Source organism: Rhincodon typus, chromosome 22 (genome assembly GCF_021869965.1).
Source record: "Rhincodon typus isolate 14 chromosome 22, sRhiTyp1.1, whole genome shotgun sequence".
NCBI classification, from domain to species: domain Eukaryota; kingdom Metazoa; phylum Chordata; class Chondrichthyes; order Orectolobiformes; family Rhincodontidae; genus Rhincodon; species Rhincodon typus.
The window spans coordinates 360,576-374,359 of NC_063353.1; the positions used below are offsets into that span (position 1 = coordinate 360,576).

General features: G+C 47.1%; 1 protein-coding gene across 1 annotated transcript in view; it reads right to left on the bottom strand.

The window, feature by feature from the left end:
• Window positions 1–13,784, bottom strand: part of aldh1l2 (aldehyde dehydrogenase 1 family, member L2) — a 103,988-nt gene that overhangs the window by 50,055 nt on the left and 40,149 nt on the right. The gene's annotated exons all lie outside the window — the stretch shown is intronic.

The following is a 13,784-nucleotide window of genomic DNA, read 5'->3' on the forward strand; positions in this document are numbered from 1 at the left end:
CTTTTTAAACTCTGGGGTCCGTTGCGATGGATTGCCTCACTTCCGGGTTTCCTCCGTAGTGGAATGTATATGGGGTCGAGTTCGATGTGTTTATTAATAGCATGCTTCGTGGAGTGCCATGCTTCCAGGAATTCTCGTGCTTGTCTCTGCCTAGCCTGTCCCAGGATCTTGGTGTTGTCCCAGTCGAAGTCGTGGTTCTCCTTGTCCATGTGGATTAAGATGAGTGAGTATTGATCGTGTCTTTTTGTAGCCAGTTGGTGTTCATGTACTCTTGTTGTTAGTTTCCTTCCTGTTTGTCCGATGTAGTGTTTCTCGCAGTCTCTGCAGGGGATCTTGTAGATGACATTGGTCCTGTCAATGGCAGGGAGTGCGTCTTTAGTTCCCCTCAGACAGAAGTCGCCCTCAGACCCATATTCTCCCTACCAGGCACTCCATCGCACAGATTAGCCACAGAACTACAAAGAAGACTCAAGCACCTAGTCAACAAATCACCCCACTCCATCCACTCAGCCCAAGAATTCCTCAACTCCATCAAAGACATAAAGATGGAGGACGAAGAGACCATGATATCGTTTGATGTCACCGCCCTATTCACATCAATAGACATACCACTAGCAAGGGAAACAATGACAACACTACTTGAACAAGAACACGACCCCAGTGAAACCATCTCCAAAGACAACATGCTTAAAGTACTGGACCTATGCCTGACCACCCACTTCACCTTCAACGGCCAAACATACGAGCAAATCAACGGGACACCCATGGGATCGCCTGTCTCCGGACTCAGCAGAAGCAGTGATGCAAAGACTGGAAAGGACTGCCCTTCCGCAAATCCAACCTAAACTATGGATACGCTACGTAGACGACACCTTTGTCATCATTAAATGGACCAAATTAGAAGAGACACACAAACTCATAAACAACACCCTCACCGGAATAAAATTCACCAGACAGGAGAAGAACAAACAACTCCCATTCCTGGACGTCACGGTAGAGCGCAAGACAAATGGGGAACTGCAAACAAAAGTAAACCGAAAAGCCACACACACAGACCACGTATTGAACTTCAATAGTAACCATCCCAGCACACACAAACGAAGCTGCGTGCAAACACTATTTAAAAGGGCAACAACACACTGCAGCAACACGGAACTACGCCAAGAGGAGGAGGAATACCTCTTCCAAGTGTTCAAGGATAATGGATATCCAAAGAACTGGGTCAGGAGATGCCTACAGGAACAGCATCAGAAAGATTCTACATGCCCCGACACACTACCCTACATCAGGAACACGTCAGAACTCACCACAAGACTTCTACGACCGCTGGGCATCAGAGTGGCACACAAGCCCACATCAACCCTACAACAAGTGCTCACCCGAACTAAAGACCCACTCCCCCCCATGGATAGGGCCAATGTCATCTACAAGATCCCCTGCAGAGACTGCGAGAAACACTACATCGGACAAACAGGAAGGAAACTAACAACAAGAGTACATGAACACCAACTGGCTACAAAAAGACACGACCAATACTCACTCATCTCAATCCACATGGACAAGGAGAACCACGACTTCGACTGGGACAACACCAAGATCCTGGGACAGGCTAGGCAGAGACAAGCACGAGAATTCCTGGAAGCATGGCACTCCACGAAGCATGCTATTAATTGAACTTGACTCCATATACATTCCACTATGGAGGAAACCCGGAAGTGAGACAATCCATTGCAATGGACCCCAGAGTTTAAAACCCAGGCGGGAAAACACACCGACGCTTCATCAAAGGCTGCACTGAGGATGTTACCAAGTACTGTAACAAAACGTCTGCGGAACAACAACGCACTCGGCGAGCCAACCAACCTTACCTTCAGTTTCATTAGTTTCTCCACCATCAGTTTGTTTTCAGCAGCAGCGCGAGCCAGAGTGCCGACGGGAAGATAAGGCGGTTTCTGTTTCTCCCTGTATAAAAACTTACCTGGTGCAGCAAGCGGCCCTCTTGTTTTCAGCAGCGGGTGTGTGGAGGGAACGCGAGCCAGGAAGAAACAGATAAATTCGGGCATTGGCTAAACCCGAAACACTACACGTGTAGTGTCTCCCACCCGTCCTCCTCCTCTAACCAAAAAAGACTGTGTGGAGGTTCGGTATGGTAAGGCTTTTTTTTATTCTTCTTCTGGAAATCTAGAGTAGAGGGAATGGAAGCTAGGGCAGTTGCATGCTCCTCTTGCAGGATGTGGGAGGTAAGGGTCACTGCTGGTGTCCCCTCTGACTTCACCTGCGAGAAGTGCACCCAACTCCAGCTCCTCAAAAACCGTGTTAGGGAACTGCAGCTGGATGAACTCCAGATATTCGGGAGGCTGAAGGGGTGATATAGGGGAGTTACAGGGAGGTGGTCACACCCAAGGTACAGGAAAAAGGTAGCTGGGTGACTGTCAGGAAGGGGAAAGGGAATAGGCAAACAGTGCAGGCATCTCCTGTGGCCGTTCCCCTCAATAATAAGTATACCGTTTTGGATACTGTTGGGGGGGGGGAGATGACCGGGGAAGGCTATAGCAGACAGGTCTCTGGCACTGAGCCTGACCCTGTGGCAAAGAAGGGAAGGAGGGAGAATAGGAGAGCAATTGTAGTGGGGGATTCGATAGTAAGAGGCACAGACAGGCGGTTCTGTGGACGCGAACGAGATGAAATACTATCTCTGAAAGGATGGCATGTTGCCTCCCGGATGCCAGGGTCCATGATGTCTCGGATCGTGTCTTCAAGATCCTTAAGGGGGAGGGTGAGCAACCAGCAGTCATGGTACACATCGGTACCAATGACATAAGTAGAAAAAGGACTGAGAATGTGAAAAACGAGTACAGGGAGTTAGGTTGGAAGCTGAAGTCCAGGACAAACAGGGTAGTTATCTCTGGATTACTACCAGTGCCACGTGATAATGAGGTAAGAAATAGGGAGAAAGTGCAGCTAAACACGTGGCTGCAGGGCTGGTGTAGGAGGGAGGGCTTCCATTATGTGGATAATTGGAGCACATTCTGGGGAAGGTGGGACCTGTACAGTAAGGACCGGTTGCACCTGAACCGGAAGGGCACAAATATCCTGGGAGGGAGGTTTCCTAGAGCTGTACGGGATGGTTTAAACTAGCTTGGCAGGGGGTGGGGAACCGGATTTATAATTCAGAGGATGAGGTATTTGGCCTTCCAACAGACACAACAGGGAGTGAGGTGGTTTATAAAGAAATGCGGTCGATGGAGCGTAATTGCAGACACCGAGATGGTTTGAGGTGCGTATACTTCAATGCTAGAAGTATCAGAAATAAAGCGGATGAACTTAGAGCATGGGTTGGCACTTGGAACTACGATGTTGTGGCCATTACAGAAACTTGGGTAACTCAGGGAAAGGAATGGTTGTTGGAAGTTCTGGGATTTAGATGCTTTAAAAGAAATAGGGAGGGTGGAAAAAGAGGTGGGGGAGCGGCATTGCTAGTCAGGGCGAGTATAGCAGCTACTGAAAGGCAGTTCGAGAATGATATGTCTACAGAGTCAATTTGGGTTGAGGTCAAGAACAAGAAAGGAGCAGTCACTTTCTTGGGGTTTTTTTTTACAGACCCCCTAATAGTTGCAGAGAAGTAGAGGAGCGGATTGGGAGGCAGATACTGGAAAGGTGCAGAAGTCACAGGGCTGTAGTCATGGGTGACTTCAAATTTCCAAATATTGATTGGAAACATTTTAGTTGTAATAGTTTAGATGGAGCAGATTTTGTCCAGTGTGCTCAGGAAGGATTCCTGACACAGTATGTAGATAGACTAACATGAGGAGAGGCCACTTTGGATTTGGCGCTTGGCAACGAACCAGGCTATGTGTTCGACCTGTTGGTAGGAGAGCATTTTGCCAGTAGCAATCATAACTCTGTTTCTTTCACGATAGTCATGGATAAGGATAGGTATATACGGCAGGGTAAAGTTTATAATTGGGGGAAGGGTAATTACAATTCAGTTAGGCAAGAACTGGTTAACATAAATTGGGAACAGATGCTGTCAGGGAAGAGCAACACAGAAATGTGCAGATTGTTTAAGGAATGCATACTGCATGTGCTCGATAGGTTTGTCCCTAGCAGGCAGAGAAGATGCAGTCGAGTGAGGGAGCCATGGTTCTCGAGAGAGGTCGAACGACTGGTAAAGAGGAAGAAGGAGGCTTAAGTAAGGTTTAGGAAAAGAGGAAGGAGGTGAAGAAAGGGCTTAGGAGAGCTATAAGGGGGCATGAGGAAACCTTGGCAGATAGGATCAAGGACAACTCCAAGACTTTTTACACGTATGTGCAGAACAACAGAATGACCAGAGAAAAGGTAGGGCCGATCAAGGATTGTAAAGGGAATTTGTGCACAGAGCCTAAAGAGATAGGAGAGGTCCTTAATGAATACTTTTCTTCAGTATTCACAACTGAGCGGGACCTAGTCGTAGAGGAGGACGTTGTGAAACAGGCAGGTAGGCTAGAGGAGGTTGATGTTAGTAAAGAAGATGTGCTAGGAATTCTGAGGAAGTTGAAGATAGATAAGTCCCCCGGGCCTGATGGGATTTATCCAAGGATTCTATGGGAAGTGAGGGACGAGATCACGGGCCTTTGGCGATGATTTTTTCGTCCTCACTGTACACGGGTATAGTGCCGGAAGATTGGAAAGAGGCAAACGTCATTCCCTTGTTCAAAAAAGGGAATAGGGATAACCCCAGAAATTACAGGCCAGTTAGTCTTACGTCAGTGGTGGGCAAATTATTGGAAAGGGTTCTGAGAGACAGGATTTATGATCACTTGGAAAGGCACAGTTTGATTCGTGATAGCATGGATTTGTGAGGGGTAGAATTCTTTGAAGAGGTGACCAAACACGTGGATGAAGGTGGAGCATTGGATGCGGTATACATGGATTTAAGTAAGGTGTTTGGTAAGGTTCCCCATGGTAGGCTCATGCAGAAGGTAAGGAGGCATGGGATAGGGGAAATGTGGCTGATTGGATTCAGAATTGGCTGACCCTTAGAAGACAAAGGGTGGTAGTGGACAGAAAATATTCAACATGGTGCTCAGATTCGAGTGGTGTACCACAAGGATCTGTTCTGGGTCCTCTTCTGTTTGTGATTTTTGTAAATGATTTGGATGAAGGAGTGGAAGGGTGGATTAGCAAGTGCACGTACGATATGAAGGTGGGTCACGTTGTGGACAGTACGGAGGGCTGTTCTAGGTTACAAAGGGACACTGATAGAATGCAGAGCTGGGCTGAGAAGTGGCAGATGGAGTTTAACCCTGAAAAGTGTGAGGTGATTCATTTTGGAAGGACAAACTTGAAAGCAGATTACAGGGTTAACGGAAAGATTCTTGGCAGTGTGGAGGAGCAGAGGGATCTAGGGGTTCATGTTCACAGTTCCGAGAGCTGCCACCCTGGTGGATAGAGTTGTTAAGAAGGCGTATGGTGTGTTAGCTTTCGTTAATAGAGGGATTGAGTTCAAGAGCCATGAAGTTATGCTCCAGCTATACAAAAGCCTGGTTCGGCCACATCTGGAGTATTGTGTCCAGTTCTGGTCACCTCATTACAGGAAAGATGTGGAAGCGTTGGAAAAGGTGCAGAGGGCATTTACCAGGATGTTGCCTGGAATGGAGGGAAGGTCTTACAAGGGAAGGTCTTACAAGGAAAGGTTGAGAGAGCTAGGGCTTTTCTCTTTAGAACAACGAAGGATGAGAGGTGACTTGCTAGAGGTGTAGATAGAGTAGACAGCCAGAGACTTTTTCCTAGGGTGGAGGTAGCTTTTACGAGGTGACGTAGTTTTAAAGTGAGAGGAGGTAGATATCGGGGAGACATCAGAGGTAGGTTCTTTACTCGGAGAGTGGTAGGGACGTGGAATGCATTGCCGGAGAGGGTAGTGGAGTCGGCCTCATTAGGGGCATTTAAGCAGCTATTAGATAGGCATATGGATGACAGTATAAGGTAGCGGTGGAGGTTAGATAGACCTTAGGTTTAGGGTCAAAGTTCAGCACAACATCGTGGGCCGAAGGGCCTGTACTGTGTTGTGCTGTTCTATGTTCTATCATTTTCTGCACTGGTATTCAATCTAGTTAGTTTCTCCCCTTGTTTTAGTTTGATCTTTTCCAAATCTCTCATTTTATTCTCCTCCTCTACTACTAAAAAAAACTGATACAAGGTAATTAATTAACCATTCTGCCTTTACTTATTTCCAATTAGGGGGCAGAATCATTTATTTGGACACTAAGTGTGGCATCAGGCATGTTAGATGTTGCCAATTCCACTCAGACCCAGAACAAGTTTTCTCATGTAAACGTGTAATTTTCAGCTCATTATTTGCGCATCAAGTTGTGGCCAGAGTTGAACGGTGAATCTTATGGGGTTAGCAGACAGGAGAATCTTGCCCTCATCAAGACCTTCTGGAGTCTTCAGTGTGGGTGCTAAACCTGGATAGCACTTCACTCACTGTAAGCCTGCAGCATCATTAGAGGCTATATTGGTCGCCTCAGCTCCTTTGGAGATGTGTCAAACCAGACTGAAACTGACCCTAAGGTTCACCAACATTTACTCATGATTCTAGTCGAGGTAGTTCATCAAAGAAGGAAACGTCCACTGCTGGAGGATAGCTGCAGGAACTGTTCCCTTCAGACCCAGTGCCCTGCAGTGAGGTCACAGCTCAGGTCAATACCAGTGGCCTGTACCAACTTTGGTAGAAGATGGTTCACAAAAGTAAGTGGTATCATCTCCTCACTACAAGTGTCACTGGGTGACTCTGTGCCACTGCACAAGTACATTACATGACATTAACTTGCAAACCTCAGCACTGCATGGATGATACACACTGGAGGGCTGACAATCATCTCATGTTGGTCATATTCTCATAGTTCCCATGCTCTTCCGACTCCTTAACTGGAAAGAGCTCAGGATCTGCTATCCATGCTCATGAAGAACTCGTGCATCAGTGTCATCATAATCAAACCCTCTCTTTCTCAATAGATGAGTATGGTCTACAAAAGGAGGGAGTGGGCCCACACTGGTGGAAGGGTGTTAGATATTCAAATCCTTGCAGGCCAGGGAGTTCCTGTGTTGATGGGGAGAATATCACAAGCAGCCATTGAGGAAGCCTCAGAGATAGTAAAAACTGCCGATGCTGGAGTCTGAGATAACACAGTGTGGAACTGGAGGAACACAGCAGGCCAGGCAGCATCAGAGGAGCAGGAAAGCTGACGTTTCGGGTCAGGACCCTTCTTCAGAAATGGGGGAAGGGAAGGGGGCTCTGAAATAAATAGAGGGGGGAGTTGGCTGGGGAAGGTAGTGGGATAGCGATAGGTGAGTGCAGGTAGGTAGTGGTGGGGACTGGTCAGTGAGGTAGGAGGAGCAGATAGGTGGGAGAGAAGACGGACAGGTTAGGGAGGCGGGGCTGGGGAAGGTAGGTGGGATGGCGATAGGTGAGTGCAAGGAGGTAGTGGCAGGGATTGGTCAGTGAGGTAGGAGGAGCAGATAGGTGGGAGAGAAAACGCACAGATCAAGGAGGTGGGGAGATTTTGCAGCTAATAAAGTCCACATTGAGACCATTGAGTTGTAGGGTCCCTAGGCCGAGTGTGAAGCGCTGCTCATCCAGTTTCCGGGTGGCGTCGTTGTGACACCAGAGGAGGCCCAGGATGGACTTCCAGGGAGTGGGAGTGGGCGTGGGCGAGTGGGAGTTTGCGACTGGGAAGTGTTGTTTGTCGCGAATCGAGCGCAGGTGCTCTACAAAGCGGTCTCTGAGCCTCCGCTTGGTCTCATCGATATAGAAGAGGCCACATCGGGCACAGCAGATACAATAGGCCACATTAGCGGATGTGCAGGTGAACATCTGTCTGATCTGGAAGGTTTTTTTGGGGCCTGGGATGGAGGTGAGGGGGCAGGTGTAGCACCTCCTGTGGGTGCAGGGAAACATGCTGGGGGTGGTGGGGCTAGTGGGGAGTGTGGGGCGGACAAGGGAGATGCGGAGACAGGGAAGGGTGGGGAGGGAAATATATCCTTTGTAGTGGGGTCAGATTGCAGGTGGCAGAACTGGTGGAGAATGATGCGTTGAATCCGGAGGTTAATGTAATGATATAAAAGGACAAGGGGGATTCTGTCTTTGCTTTTGTTGTGGGGAGGGGGTGTGAGGGCAGAGGTGCAGGAAAAGCAAGAGATGCGGTCGAGGGCGTTTTCGACCACTGAAGGGGGGAAGTTGCGGTGCTTGAAGTACGAGGACATCTGGGATGTTTGGGAGTGGAACACCTCATCTTGGGAGCAGATGCGGTGGAGGCAGAGGAATTGGGAGTAGGGGATCGCATTCTTGCAGGAATGTTGGATGAGAGAAGATGTAGTTTAGGTAGCGGTGGGAGTCAGCGGGCTTGAAAGAGATGTCGGTTTTGAAGCGGTTACCAGAGATGGAGACAGAGAGGTCGAGGAAGGAAAGGGAAGTATCAGAGATTGTCCAGGTGAATTTGAGGTTGGGATGGAAGGTGTTAGTAAAGTTGATGAACTGTTTGAGCTATTGTGTCTGCTTCCACTACCACCACCTCTGGTAGCGCATTCCAAGCACTCACCAACCTTGGTGTGAAAAATGTGCCTCACACCTCTCTTTTAAAACTCCTCCCTCGCACCTTGAACCTTGTCCCCTAGTAATTGACCCCTCCACCCTGTGAAAATGCCTCATTCTTTCCACTTTATCCATGCCATTCACAATCTTATAAACTTCTAATAGGTCACCCCTCAACTTCTTCCATTCCAGTGAAAACAAACCCAGACAATCCAACTTTCCTTCATAGCTAAAATCCCCCATACCAGGCAACATCCTGGTAAACCTTTTCTGTACCCTTTCCAAATCACCCACATCCTTCTGGTAGTATGGTGACCAGAACTGCTCGCAATATTCCAAGTGTGGCCTAACCAAAGTTCTATAAAGTTCTAACATAACTTGCTTATCCTTATATGCAATGCCCCTCTCAATGAAGGCAAGCATGCCACAGTCCTTTTCTACTACCTTATCTACCTGCACTGCAACGTTCAGTGATCTGTGGACCTGCACACCCAGACCTCTCTGCATATCGATTCTCCCAATTCATGTACTAATTCACTGCAGAATTTCCACCTGCACTTGACCTTCCAAAATGCATCACCTCACATTTGTCTGGATTAAACTTCATCTGCCATTTTTCTGCCCTTGCCTCCAACTGATCTATACCCTGCTGTTTCCTCTGACAATCCTCCTCACTATCCGCGACTCCAGCAATCTTTGTATCATCCGCAAATTTACCAATTAGACCAGCTACATTTTCCTCCAAATCATTTATGTAGATTACAAACAGCAGAGGTCCCAGCACTGATCCCTGCAGAACACCACTAGTCACAGCCCTCCACTACAAAAGCATCCTTCCACCACTACCCTCTGAATCCTATGACTAAGCCAGTTCTGTATCCATCTTGCCAGCTCATCCTAACACCATGTGACTTCACCTTTTTGACCAGTCTGCCAATGAGGGACTTTGTCAAAGGCTTTACTGAAGTCCATGTAGACAATATCAACCACTTTCCCTCAGCAATTATCTTCGTCACCTCCTCAAAAAACCTGATCAAGTTAGTGAGGCATGACCTCCCCCACACAAAACCATGTTGTTTATCGCTAATCAGTCCATTTGCTTCTAAATGCTTATGGATCTTGTCGCTGAGAATCTTTTCCAATAATTTCCCTACTGCTGACATGAGGTTTACAGGCCTGTAATTTCCTGGATTATCCCTGTCACCCTTTTTAAACAATGGGACATTAGCTATTCTCCAATCCACTGGGACCTCACTTGCGGCCAAAGAGGATACAAAGATGTCTGTCAATGTTCCAGTAATTTGTTCTTTTGCCTCCCTCAATATTCTGGGATAGATCCTATCAGGACCTGGGGACTTATTTATCTTAATACTTTTTAAAAACCAAAAGAACTGCGGATGCTGCAAATCAGGAACAAAAACAAAGCTACTGGAAAAGCTCAGCAGGCCTGGCAGCATCCACGAAGGAAAAAATAGAGTCAACATTTCAGGTCCGGAGACCCTTCCTCAAAACTGATGGTGGCTGGGAAAACGTCAGTTTATATGCAGAAAATAGGAAGATGGGTGGGGTAGGGAATAAACGATAGGATAGGGCCCAAAGCGAGAGACAGACAGTTGGATACATAAAGGAGTTGCTAACGATCAGGCTGGGAGGGTGAATAGTTGTTAATGGGGACTGTTAGTGACTAACAATAGATAGTGTGTAACAGCAGGCTATGTGATAACAAGGCCTGGTGTGTGGGGTAGGAGGCGGAGACATGGGAGAGTTTAGGCCCTAAAATTATTGAACTCAATATTGAGACCGGAGGGCTGTAGGGTCCCCAAGCGCAAAATGAGATGCTCTTCCTCCAGCTTGCATTAGGCTTCGCTGGAACACTGCACCAAATGTTGGCCAGGGAGCAGGGTGGTGCGTTGAAGTGGCAGGCAACAGGTCTACACCTTGTTATCTCAGATTCTCCAGCATCTGCAGTTCCTACTATCTCTGAAACAATTTTAACCCCACTGCGAAGCCTCTTCTAAGGATGCCTACCTTGAAGAAGTTACCCTCCTCCCTCCGGAAAAACCTCAGTGGATCTCTCTCTATTTATTTCAGAACCCCCTTCCCCTCCCCCATTTCTGAAGAAGGGTCTAGGCCCGAAACGTCAGCCTTCCTGCTCCTCTGATGCTGCTTGGCCTGCTGTGTTCATCCAGCTCTACACCTTGTTATCTCAGATTCTCCAGCATTGGCAGTTCCTACTATCTCTGAGGTAGTTCAGAGTCTTTTTTGCCAGCATAATGTAGATGTTCTGCGAAGCGGTCGCCAAGTCTACGCTTCATTTCCCCAAGGTAGAGGAGACCACATTGTGAGCAGCATACTTTTAAGATGCACAACACCTCTTCCTTTTTAATAGCAACTTGGCTTAGAAATTTGACACTCCCTTCCCTGAGATCATCCTCCATCAATTCCTCCTCTTTGGTGAATACTGATACAAAGTATTCGTTTATGACCTCATCTACCACTTCTGGCTCCACACATACATTCCCTCCTTTATCCTTGAGTTGGCCAACCCCTTCGCTGGCTACCCTTTTGCTTTTTATATATGTATAAAAAGACTTGGAATTCTCCTTAATCCTGTTTGCTGATGACTTTCATGACCCCTCTTAGCCCTTCTAACTCCTTGCTTAAGTTCTTTCCTGCTTTCCTTACGTACTTCAAAGGCTTTGTCAGTTCCCATTCTTCTCGACCTTATGTATTCTTTCTTCTTCTTTTTGACCAAGGTTATAACATCCCTGGTCTTCCAAGGTTCACGTAACTTGCCATAAGTATACTTCATTCTTGCAGTAACGTGCCACTCCTGCGCTCTTATCAACTGCCATTTGAAATACTCCCACATGTCCAATATGGATTTACCCTCAAATAGCTGCCTCCAATTAACACTCTCCAGTTCCTGCCTAATATTGTTGTAGTTCGCCTTCCCCCCGGTTTAACACCTTCACCGTATGACTGCTGTTGTCGGTATCCATGAGTTACTTAAAACTCACAGTATATTATGGTCATTACTACCGAAATGCTCCCACCCTGAAAACTTCACTCACCTGGCTGGGCTCATTTCTCAAAACTAAATCCGGTATAACCCCTTCCCTGGTTGGACTGATTACATACGGTGTCAAGAAACCCTCCTAAATGGTCCTTATAAATTCTGTTCCATCCAAGCCCCTAGCACGAACTGAGTCCTAGTTAATACAGGAGAAGTTAAAATCACCCGCCACAACAACCCTGCTGTTTTAACATCTTTCCAAAATTTGTTTACATATTCCTATTTCTAGCCTCACTGGTACGTGACACAGGGAGTACTCCCAAAATTACAACCTTGGAGGTCCTGCTTTTTAACTTTCTACCTAACTCCCTGAATTTGCTGCTGCAGGACCTCGTCACTCATCCTACCTATGTCTTTAGTACCAATGTGTACCACAATGTCTGGCTGTTCACCCTCTCCCTTCAGAATGCTTTCTGCCCGTTCAGAGACATCCTGGACCCTGGCACCAGGGAGGCAACACACCATCCTGGAGTCTCTTTTATATCCACAGAAGCGCCTATCTGTACCCCTGACTATAGAGTCCCCTATAACTACTGTTCTAGTGCTCTTTTTCCTTCCCTTCTTAAGAAAAGGGCCAGCCACGGTGCCACCAGTCTGGCTGCTGCTGCTGTTACCCCTGATTGGGTCATCCCCCCCCCAGTAGTATCCAAAACGGTATGCTTGTTAGAGAGGGGGACAACCATAGGGTACTCCTGCACTGGCTGCCTGCCCCTTCCAGTGGTCACCCATCAATCTGCCTGCACCTTGGGTGTCACCACATCTCTAAAACTATTGTCTATGACGTTTTCTGCCATCCTCATGCTCCTAAGTGCATCCAATTGCCGCTCCAACCTATCCATGTGGTCTGTGAGGAGCTGCAAGTGGGCGCACTTTGTGCAGATGTAGACATCCGAGACACTGGAAGCGTCGCGGATCTCCCACATCTCACAAGTGCAACACTTAACCCCACTGACTGACATTTCTATCCCCAATCAAGCTGTTTAGGAAAATTTATTAAACACTTACCCTTACTTATCGCTGCGAATACCCGAGGTAGGTCTCCCCTCACTCACCTTCCCAGGATGCTCCCTGGATCTCTCCCTTTCCGTTTGCTTCTGGTCCTCACAGCAGTGTCTGCATGCTTTTTTTTGGTTAGAGGAGGAGGTAGGGAGGGAAACACTGAGGAAGTGTGGAAGAGTCAGTTACCGGGGCCATGGGTTTAAGGTGCATGGAGAAGGTTTAAACGTGATGTATGAGGCAAGTTTTTTTACACAGAGGGTGGTGGGTGCCTGGAACTTGCTGCCAGGGGAGATAGTGGAAGCAGACACTAGAGCGACTTTTAAAGAGCATCTTGACAAAGATATTAATAGGATTGGGAATAGAGGGATACGGTCCCCAGAAGGGTAGGGAGTTTTAGTTGTGATGGGCAGCATTTCAGTGCAGGCTTGGAGGGCCGAAGGGCCTGTTCCTGTACTGTAATTTTCTTTGTTCTTTGTATATTCCCTCCTCCATCTCCCACTGGCTGTTGGGAAGCGTGTAGTATACCCTCAGCATTGTGATTTCACCTTTCCTAAGGGACACAGAACCTAAAGTTGTAATGAATTTGCCGTTTGAGACTTGAGGTTTTGTACCGTGGAGTACTGGCTATATGGGCTTGTAGGTTGAGCATGGGCATGGATAGAGAACTGGTTGGTGGACCGCAAGCAAACAGTAGGAATAAATTTTATGGAGTAGCAGGCAGTAATGGTAGGATACCGCAGGGATCAGTTTAGACCCCAGCTATTAACAATATATATCAATGATTTAGATGAGAAAACTGAATACAATGTGTCCAGGTTTGCACATGAATGAAAACTAGATTGGAGGATGAACTGTAAGGATGTAGCAGAGACACTTATTCATCATTTGGACAAGTAGGTAAGTGAAACTAGTTTAGTTTGGGAACATGGTCAGCATAGACCAGTTGGACCAAAGGTCTGTTTCCTCGCTGAGTAACTTTATGACTCTAAGTGGATAGGCAAATGTATGGCAGATGAAATATAATGTGGATAAACATGAGGTTATCCATTTTGGTAACAAAAACAGCAAGGCAGATTATTATCTGAATGGTGATGGAATGGGACAGGGTGAGGCACAATGAGACCTAGGTGCCCCTTT